General features: G+C 55.3%; 1 long non-coding RNA gene across 2 annotated transcripts; it reads left to right on the top strand.

Moving 5' to 3' along the window:
• The first annotated feature begins 5933 nt into the window (after positions 1-5933).
• On the top strand, positions 5934-10716 carry LOC127061213 (uncharacterized). Of its 2 annotated transcripts, none has more exons than XR_007780661.1 (3): positions 5934-6479; positions 6576-7006; positions 7446-10716. It is a non-coding gene; the product is annotated as an uncharacterized LOC127061213 (long non-coding RNA). The 2 variants fall into 2 exon arrangements; XR_007780662.1 differs by having other exon boundaries at positions 6576-6623; positions 6672-10716.
• Positions 10717-10722: the final 6 nt, after the last annotated feature.

The following is a 10722-nucleotide window of genomic DNA, read 5'->3' on the forward strand; positions in this document are numbered from 1 at the left end:
ACACAGCCCAGCAGCCTTTGCCCCCTGCCTTCCCAGAGGCGCAGCTTTGTCCTGCCCTGCATTCCCAAAGGGAGAGCAGGCCCATCTCCAGCAGCCCTGGAGCTCCAGAGGAAAAACTCCCCCCTTGTGCAGGATCCCTGCTCCAGCAGAGCCACAGCTGGCACTGCAGGAGGGCTGAGCCCCCTGGGATGGGACTGTGCCACCACCCTGAGCCCCTGGGATGGGACTGTGCCACCACCCATGAGCCCCCCTGGGATGGGACTGTGCCACCACCCTGAGCCCCCTGGGATGGGACTGTGCCACCACCCTGAGCCCCCCTGGGATGGGACTGTGCCACCACCCTGAGCCCCCCTGGGATGGGACTGTGCCACCACCCTGAGCCCCCTGGGATGGGACTGTGCCCCCACCCTGAGCCCCCTGGGATGGGACGTGCCACACCATGACACCCTGGGATGGGACTGTGCCACCACCCTGAGCCCCCCGGGATGGGACTGTGCCACCACCCTGAGCCAGCCTGGGATGGGACTGTGCCACCACCCTGAGCCCCCTGGGATGAGACGGTGCCACCACCCTGAGCCCCCCTGGGATGGGACTGTGCCCCCACCCTGAGCCCCCTGGGATGAGACGGTGCCACCACACTGAGCCCCCCTGGGATAGGGCTGTGCCACCACCCTGAGCCCCCCTGGGATGGGACTGTGCCACCACCCTGAGCCCCCTGGGATGGGACTGTGCCACCACCCTGAGCCCCCCTGGGATGGGACTGTGCCACCACCCTGAGCCCCCCTGGGATGGGACTGTGCCACCACCCTGAGCCCCCTGGGATGGGACTGTGCCACCACCCTGAGCCCCCCTGGGATGGGACTGTGCCACCACCCTGAGCCAGCCTGGGATGGGACTGTGCCACCACCCTGAGCCCCCCTGGGATGGGACTGTGCCACCACCCTGAGCCAGCCTGGGATGGGACTGTGCCACCACCCTGAGCCCCCCTGGGATGGGACTGTGCCACCACCCTGAGCCACCCTGGGATGGGACTGTGCCACCACCCTGAGCCCCCCTGGGATGGGACTGTGCCACCACCCTGAGCCCCCCTGGGATGGGACTGTGCCACCACCCTGAGCCCCTCTGGGATGGGACTGTGCCACCACCCTGAGCCCCCCTGGGATGGGACTGTGCCACCACCCTGAGCCACATGGGGTCATGTGGGAGAGGTTTTACAGCGACTTTTGAGAGAGAAATTTGACAAGAGGATCCATGACCACCCCTGAAAGAATTCCCTACCAAGGTCATTGATGTAGAAACCAAGAAAGGAAGGATAAATAAGAGAAAGCTGCAATTCTCTGTTCCAATGAGGACTTTGTTTGTCTCTTCTGACCAATGAGCAAAGTGTAAACTTAGGAGTTTTGTAAGAAGGTATAAAAAGCATGCATGCTGTAATAAAAACAGTTTGAAGCCTTCTGCAAATGGAGGGTGCTGCTTTGTATTGTCTCCATCTCAACTAACAGAGTGTCAGGTCCTGTTCTGACTCTCTCAGTGTTGTTTTGCATGACTGCATTTTTAATTTTATTTTTATTTTCTTCCCTAATACAGAACCGTTATTCCTCTTACCGTATCTTTGCCTGAGAGCAAGATTAGGCAAGTCCTTCATTTCAAACTGATATTAATTCAGAGGGAGGGGGTTTACACTTGCCATTTCAGGGCAGGCTCCTGCCTTCCTGAGCAGACACCTGGCTCTTCAAACACCACCCCTCAGGTACCTGTCCCCTTCCCTGCCCACCTGCAGCAGCAGAGAGCAGCCCAGCCTAGCTGGGATCATTCTGAGGCCAGAGATGTGCTCTGTCCCCCCCCAGAGCCCAGGTCAAACCTCCCCTCCCCAGACAGGAACTCACCTTTCCTTTTCCACCTGCTCTTCCTCCTGTCCTTGGCGGCGCAGCCGTCGCTGCTGGAGCTGCTGTGCTCCGAGCTCTGCGAGTCCGAGTGGCCATCGCTGCTCTCCTCCGAGCCCTCCGACAGCTCCTTCAGCCCGTCGGGGATGTCCTTTCTGCCAGGGGACACGACACAGCCACAGCAGGCTCACCCCAGGGCCAGGGACAGCGCCAGAACCCCACAACCAGAGGGGTTTCTTGACCCTTTTAGTGCCCCACAGCTGCTCAGTGCTGGCCCCAAAGCTTTCTGGGGGTTCTGTAAACACTGAATGCAGGGGACACGTCCTGAGCTCTGTCCCCACCCCTGAACTCTGCCACCTCCCAAAGTGCCTTCCCTAGATTCCCCATCACTCATCACCAACTCCAGGACAAGGCATGGAGGGGTGGGAATGAACGGCTATCAGTGCCAGAGGGATCCATTCTATATTTATTTTATTTTATTTTATTTTATTTTATTTTATTTTATTTTATTTTATTTTATTTTATTTTATTTTATTTTATTTTATTTTATTTTATTTTATTTTATTTTATTTTATTTTATCCCACCTCTGAATAAAAACCCTTAATCCAACAAATCCCACTGGGCTTTTCCAGCCCTGAGGACTCTGGGATCCTGATCCACCCCTTTTTCAAGCAGTGCCCTGAGGCTGGCATTCATATTGAGGGTGCCGGTGCCCACCCTGCCCCTGGCACTCACCCTGAGGGTGCAGGTACCCACCCTGCCCCTGGCACTCACCTTGAGGGTGTAGACGCCCATCCTGCCTGGCACCTTGTAGAAGATGCCCTCCTCTCCCCGGGAGTTGGTGTGCAGCATGGCATTCAGGCAGGCCAGGGGGGACGTCCCGCTGCAAGAGACCCCAGGGAGTCAGTGTCCCCATGGGAGCCCAGCCCCAGGCAGCCCCACCGTGCAGGGAGCCCAGATCCAGCCCCACAGCCCAGTCCAGCCCCACAGCCCAGATCTGACCCACAGCCCAGATCTGACCCCATAGCTCAGATCTGACCCCACAGCCCAGATCTGACCCCATAGCTCAGATCTGACCCCATAGCTCAGATCCCGCCCCACAGCCCTGTCCAGCCCCACAGCCCAGATCTGACCCCATAGCTCAGATCCGACCCCACAGCTCAGATCCCACCCCACAGCCCAGATCCAACCCCACTGCCCCCAGGCAGCCCCACAGTCCAGATCTGTCCCCACAGCCCAGATCTGACCCCATAGCTCAGATCTGACCCCACAGCTAAGATCTGACCTCACAGCCCAGATCTGACCTCACACCCAGATCTGACCCCACAGCCCAGATCCAACCCCACAGCCCAGTCCAACCCCACAGCCCCCAGGGAGCTCTAGAGAGCACAGGCAGGAGGCCCAGATCTGACCCCACAGCCCAGATCTGACCCCACAGCTCAGACCCAGCCCCACGGCCCTCAGATCCTGCCTCACAGCCCAGATCTGACCCCACAGCCCCCAGGCAGCCCCACAGATCACTGGCAGGGGGCCCAGATCCAACCCCACAATGCAGATCCGACCCCACAGGCTGGATCTGACCCCATAGCTCAGATCTGACCCCACACCCAGATGTGACCCCACAGGTCAGATCCAGCCCCCCAGCCCCAGGCAGGAGCCCAGCTGCCAGCCCTGGTCCCAGGGGAATGCAAGCTGCAGCTGGCACAAGCAGCAAGGGGGAAGCAGTGCATGCATGCTGCAGTCCTGGCCAAAAGCAAACAAAAAACCCCTGCAAGGTTCCTCTGCCAGACCCCAAAGCAGCCCCAGCTCTGGGTCAGGCTCAGGGCAGCTTTGGGGTGAGCTGAGCACAGGCTCCAGAAGGATGCAAACTCATGCTGAGGGTTTTTCCCCAAAAAAGAGCCCGAGTTCTGCTGGAACAAGGGCACCAAATGGGAGCCAAGTGTGCAATTCCCCCTGGGAAGGGAGAGCTCCCGAGTCCCAGCCAGGAGAGTGGGGCCAGCTCCATCTTCCCACCAGGGCTGCAGGGGGTTTGGCTGGCTCTTAACCCATCCTGCTGCAGGCAGGAGCAAGCCCAGGCAGGCCCAGCAGGGGAGAGGTGTCCCCAGGGAGGGACAGAGGGACCAAAAACCGGACACAGAACCCCAAACTGGGCACAAGGACCTCAAACTGGGCACAAAGACCTCAAACTGGGCAAAGGGACCCCAAACTGGACACAGGGAATCCCAAACTGGACACAGAACCCCAAACTGGGCACAGGGAATCCCAAACTGGACACAGGGACCCCAAACTGGGCACAGAAACCCCAAACTGGGCACAGGGAATCCCAAACTGGACACAGGGACCCCAAACAGGACACAGGGACCTCAAACTGGGCACAGGGACCCCAAACTGGGCACAGGAACCCCAAATTCAGAACCCCACCAAACCAGCCCCAGAAGGACACAAAACCAAGCCCGGATGCTCCCCCACAACTCCGATGGACCCAAAGCTGTTGGGGCCGTGCTGGAGCTGCCTGAGCCTGAGGGAAAGAGCTCAGGGTGAGCCTGGCTCTCAGCTGGGGCTGCCCTCAGCCCTGGCAGGCTCTGCTCAGCATCAGCCCCACAGGAGGCTGGGAAAAGGGTCATCCTTGGAGGTGGAACATGGTGGGATGGCATGGCATGGCATGGCAGGACTGCAATCCTTGCTGGGTCTCTGCTGCCCCTGTGCCCAGAATCCCCCAATATTCCCCGATTCCCTTCTTCCACTCCTTGTGTTCTGCACCTGGGCTGCCTCTGGTAACAGCTGCCTAAAACCAGCCCTAGGAACCAGACTCTGTTCACTGTCACAGAATCCCAGAATTCCCACAATCCCCAGGTTGGAAGAGACCTCCAAGACCATCCAGTCCAACCCAGCCCCAACGACTCAGCTAAGTCCTGGCAGCCAGTGCCACATCCAGGCTTTGTTAAACACACCCAGGGATGGGCACTCCACACCTCCCTGGGCAGAACTTTCCAGAATTTTATCACCCTTTCTGTAAAGAATTTTTCCTGATATCCAGCCTAAATTTCCTTTGGTGCAGCTCCAGGCTGTGTGCTCTGGTTGTGTCAGTGCTGCCTGCAGAAAGAGCCCAGCCCCAGCTGAGCACAGGCACCTTTCAGGGGGTGCAGAGGGTGATGAGGTCACCCCTGAGTCTCCTTTTCTCCAGGCTGAGCACCCCCAGCTCCCTCAGGGGTTCCTCACAGGAATTGTGTTCCCAGCCCCTCTCCACCCTCATTGCCTCTTCTGGACTCTCCCCAGGTCCTCAGGTCCTTCCCAAACTGAGGGGCCAGAACTGGACACAGCACTCGAGGTGTGCCCTCACCTGTGCCAGCTACAGGGGCAGAGTGACCTCCCTGCTCCTGCTGGCCACACCATTCCTGAGCCAGGCCAGGAGCCTTTGGCCTTCCTGGCCACCAGGGCACACTGCTGGCTCGTGTCCAGCCCGCTGTCCACCAGGTCCCTTTCTGCCTGAGCACTGTCCAGCCACTCTGGCCCCAGGATATTACATTGCAGGGAGTTATTGTGGCCAAAACGCAGGAGTGAGCACTTGGATTTTATTGCCCTTTCTCCTGATTTTTTTTTATTTTATTGCCCTTTCTCCTGACTTTTTTATTGCCCTTTCTCCTGATTCTTTAATTGCCCTTTCTCCTGATTTTTTTTTTATTTTATTGCCCTTTCTCCTGGTTTTTCTTATTGCCCTTTTTCCTGATTTTTTTTTGGATTTTTTTGCCCTTTCTCCTGATGTTTTTTTTTTATTTTATTGCCCTTTCTCCTGATTTTTATTGCCTTTTCTCCTGATTATTTTACTGCCCTTTCTCCTGATTTTTTTTTTTATTTTTTTGCCCTTTCTCCTGATTTTTTATTGCTCTTTCTCCTGATTTTTTAGGATTTTATTGCCCTTCCTCCTGATTTTTATTTGCCCTTTCTCCTGATTCTTTAATTGCCCTTTCTCCTGATTTTTTTTTATTTTATTGCCCTTTCTCCTGATTTTTATTTGCCCTTCTCTGATCTTAATTGCCTTTTCTCTGATTTTTTTTATTTTATTGCCCTTTCTACTGGTTTTTCTTATTGCCCTTTTTCCTGATTTTTTTTTTATTTTTTTGCCCTTTCTCCTGATGTTTTTTTTTTATTTTATTGCCCTTTCTCCTGATTTTTTATTGCTCTTTCTCCTGATTTTTTAGGATTTATTGCCCTTCCTCCTGATTTTTTACTGCCCTTTCTCCTGATTTTTTAAAATTTTATTGCCCTTTCTCCTGATTTTACCAGTGAAGGCCACTCCTCCACTTCCTGGGAACACACCCATGGCAACTCCCAGCGTTCCACCTCAGAGCAGCCCTTGGAGAAGCAGAGTGTGTAAAAGATGAGTTTCTGCTCCAGCTCCCTCAGCACCCCCTGCTCCTCCTCAATCCCTCCCAAAGCCACCTGCAGAGCCACCCTCACCTCCAGCAGTGCCAGTCCTGGGGGAGGGTCCCAAACTGGGATCCATCCCTCAGGGGAGAGCCCTTGGAGCTCAGCAGAATCTGGCCAAGGTCTGGGACTGCCAAAGAGCCCCTGGAGCTCAGCAGGATCTGGCCAAGGTCTGGGACTGCTGAAGAACCTCTGGAGCTCAGCAGGACCTGGCTAAGGTCTGGAGCTGCTGAAGAATCTCTGGAGCTCAGCAGGATCTGGCCAAGGTCTGGGACTGCCAAAGAGCCCCTGGAGCTCAGCAGGACCCGGCCAAGGTCTGGGACTGCTGAAGAACCTCTGGAGCTCAGCAGGATCTGGCCAAGGTCTGGGACTGCCAAAGAGCTCCTGGAGCTCAGCAGGATCTGGCCAAGGTCTGGGACTGCTCTGCTCCCCCAAGGCCCTCACAGGAAACTCCCTCAAGTCCCTCAGTTATTTCCAAAGCTCCTGCCCTGGAATGTTCTTCAGGTTGGGGTCATGGTGATGGAACAGTGATGTTCAGGGATCATGGTGATGGATCGGGGAAGTTCTCCAGATTGGGTCATGGAGATGGATCAGTGACGTTCTGGGATCATGGTGATGGATCAGTGATATTTTGGGATCATGGAGATGGATCAGTGATGTTCTGGGATCATGGTGATGGATCAGGGATGTTCTCCAGGTTGGGATCATGGAGATGGATCAGGGATGTCTTGGGCCCATGATCATGGATCGGGGATGTTCTCCAGGTTGGGGTCATGGTGATGGATCAGGGATGTTCTGGGATCATGGGGATGGATCAGTGATGTTCTGGGATCATGGTGATGGATCAGGGATGTTCTGGGATCATGGTGATGGATCAGTGATGTTCTGGGATTATGGTGATGGATCAGGGATGTTCTGGGATCATGGGATGGATCAGTGATGTTCTGGGATCATGGTGATGGATCAGGGATGTTCTGGGATCATGGTGATGGATCAGGGATGTTTTGGGATCATGGTGATGGATCAGTGATGTTTTGGGATCATGGTGATGGATCAGGGATGTTCTCCAGATTGGGTCATGGAGATGGATCAGTGATGTTTTGGGATCATGGTGATGGATCAGGGATGTTCTCCAGGTCGGGATCATGGTGATGGATCAGTGATGTTTTGGGCCCATGGTAATGGATCGGGGATGTTCTCCAGGTTTGGGATCATGGTGAAGGGTCAGTGAAGTTCTCCAGCTTGGGGTCATGGTGATGGATCAGAGATGTTTTGCGCTCATGCTGATGGATCAGGGATGTTCTGGGATCATGGTGATGGATCAGGGATGTTCTGGGATCATGGAGATGGATCAGTGATGTTCTCCAGGTTGGGGTCATGGAGATGAATCAGGGATGTTTCGGGATCATGGAGATGGATCAGTGATGTTTTGGGATCATGGTGATGGATCAGTGATGTTCTCCAGGCTGGGATTATGGAGATGGATCAGTGATGTTTTGGGATCATGGTGATGGATCAGTGATGTTCTCCAGGTTGGGATCATGGAGATGAATCAGGGATGTTTCGGGATCATGGAGATGGATCAGGGATGTTTTGGGATCATGGGGATGGATCAGTGATGTTCTGGGATCATGGGGATGGATCAGTGATGTTTTGGGATCATGGTGATGGATCAGTGATATTCTGGGCTCATAGGGATGGATCAGGGATGTTCTGGGATCATGGGGATGGATCAGGGATGTTCTGGGATCATGGTGATGGATCAGGGATGTTCTGGGATCATGGTGATGGATCAGGGATGTTCTTGGGATCATGGAGATGAATCAGGGATGTTTTGTGGATCATGGTGATGGATCAGTGATGTTCTGGGATCATGGTGATGGATCAGGGATGTTTTGGGATCATGGTGATGGATCAGTGATGTTTTGGGATCATGGTGATGGATCAGTGATGTTCTGGGATCATGGTGATGGATCAGGGATGTTCTGGGATCATGGAGATGGATCAGCCTGGGCTCTGAGCTCAGCCCTTGGCTGGAGGTGCAGGAGCTCAGCCCGAGGCAGGAATGGCACCAGGGCTGGGATTAGGGTTGGCCTGGAGGTGTCCCAAGGGGCTTTGAGGTCCTTTCCCACCAAACCATTCCATGACTCCAAATGCCAGGAACCAACAGCAGGAAGAGATTTCCCTGCACCTGCCTGGGCTGGTTCCACCCCAAATCTCACCCCAGGCACCACCAGGACATTGGGATTTGTCCTGCCCAGCACCACGAGTCCTTCCCACCGGGCTCAGCCACCCCAGGGGATGGAGCTGCCTCTCCAGGGCACTGCCCTGCCCACGGGAGTGCTTCCCTGATAAAACCTGGATCAATTCCTGACAGAATGCACCTGACAGGGACATCCTCCACCTCCACTAAATAACTGCTGCCTCATCCAACACCCCCAAAAGTCATTTTTGGGCAGAGGATTCCTGCTGCAGTCCATGATGGCAAGGACACTGCTCTGGACACAGCGGGGGATGGTTATCCCACAGATTTGGGATATTCAGCACCCACAGCTGCTTTTCCCTGCAAATATTGCTCAGGATTGGGCTTTTCAGGGCTGTGCACACAGCAGCTGAGAGTGCTGAGAGCAGAAGGTGGTTCCAGCTGTGTTTCCAGTGTGCACTCACAGCCTGCGCTATCCCAGCTTTATTCCAGGTGGGAATTCCCTGCTGGTGGACAGCAAACCCCAGTTTTGGGCTAAGGAGTGGGATGATCACTTTTAATCCAGAGCCAGGGGAGAAGGGGATCAGGGGAAAGTGCAGCAAACCCTGCTGCTCTCACTGCTCCCATCCCAGCCCAGAGCCCTGGCAAGGTCGGGACTGGGACAGGCTGGAGGCACAGGGCAGTCCTGGGCTCTGGGCACCAAATTCCCACAAAATTCCCCACAAAAATTCCCTTCCCTCTGCAATCCCCCTGCAATCCCTATTCCCACCACTCCTGCTCCAAGGCCTCAGGGACCGAGATGACTTCTCCAATTCTCCAACCAAAGTGGGACCAAACCCTTCCCTCCTGGATCCCCTCAGGATGGATTTGGACTTGCCAGCCTTCTCCCAGCTCACCCCATGGGGATTTCTCTCTCCCAAGGTGGTTTTGTGCCATTTTCCCTGCCCAGCAGGTCCAGGAGTGATTTCCCCAGCAGGGCTCTTGGGCACAGGGAGCTGCTGGGCAGGGAAAAGCCCCCGGGAATGCTCTGGTTTGTCCCCACTGAGGCCACTCAGCCCCAGGGAACGTTCACCAGTGCCAAAAGTGATGCCTCAGGTTTTAATTCTTCTATTTTTCACATTCTGTGCTGCTTTAATGGGGGGGTCTGGGCTCCATATTATGGGATGGAGAGCTCTGTGCACAGAGCAGGGAGACAAAACAATTCCTGCTCCAGCTGGGCACCAAGGACAAATGACCCAAATCTCAGCCCAGGAGCACAAACAGGAGAGAGAAAAACAAGCAGGGTGGGACTTGAAAACCTAAAGCTGGGCTGGGACAATGAACTGCAAGGTGGGAATGGAGCAGAGCTGATCCCAGGGACAGACCCCGTGCCCAGCTGTGCATTTTGGGGCCATTTTGGTTCATCTTGGGTGCAGCCCTGGCTGGGCTCTGGTGCTGCCCAAGGTGGGTCCATGCAGGAGATCCTTGGAATCAATCCCTGCTTTATTCTTTAGCTCTGTCCAGCCCCTGTTCTAGGTCAGCCTTCTCAAGGCATCAAGGGAAGCTCCAGACAAAGCCATTTCCCACCTCACTGCCTGGATCCAGCTGCCACAGGCACTCAGGGCACAAATTCCCACTTTTTCCTTTGGAGCACCCCCTGTTCCCCTCTCCTGTGTGCCAGGAGCTCTTTGCTGAGGGTCAGCCACCCCCAGTGCCAGGGCTGGCAGTGCCAGGGCAGGGTTAGGGAAGCAGCTCCTGTGCCAGGTTACATTCCCCAACATGCAGCAGCCCCAAAGCAGCACAAAGCCCACATGCAAAGCCAGCCCCACCCAGGCACAGGGACAGGGACAGGGACAGGGACAGGGACAGGGACAGGGACAGGGACAGGGACATGGACTCAGCCAGCAAGGAGCTGCCCAGCCCCGGGGTTCCCAGCTGGAAGCACTGGGTTACTCTGAGGTTACACCAGGGTTACTCCCAGGAGCAGGCTCTGGGTTAGGGAATGGCAGGGGGGGTGTTAGGAGAGGAGCTGGACACGAGCAGTGCTGGGTCTGGTCTTACCTTCTGCAGGTGGAGTGCAGCCCAAAAAAAGGAGAGAAACACCCCTTTAACAACTTCAGCAGAACAATGGAGTCATCAATGCACACACACCCCCTCCCCCTTCCACCAGAACCACATCCCAGGGCTTTGGGATCCCAGGGCTTTGGGATCCCAGGAAAGGCAGGATGCAC

The sequence above is a fragment of the Serinus canaria genome, unplaced genomic scaffold (assembly GCF_022539315.1).
Source record: "Serinus canaria isolate serCan28SL12 unplaced genomic scaffold, serCan2020 HiC_scaffold_267, whole genome shotgun sequence".
NCBI lineage: Eukaryota > Metazoa > Chordata > Aves > Passeriformes > Fringillidae > Serinus > Serinus canaria.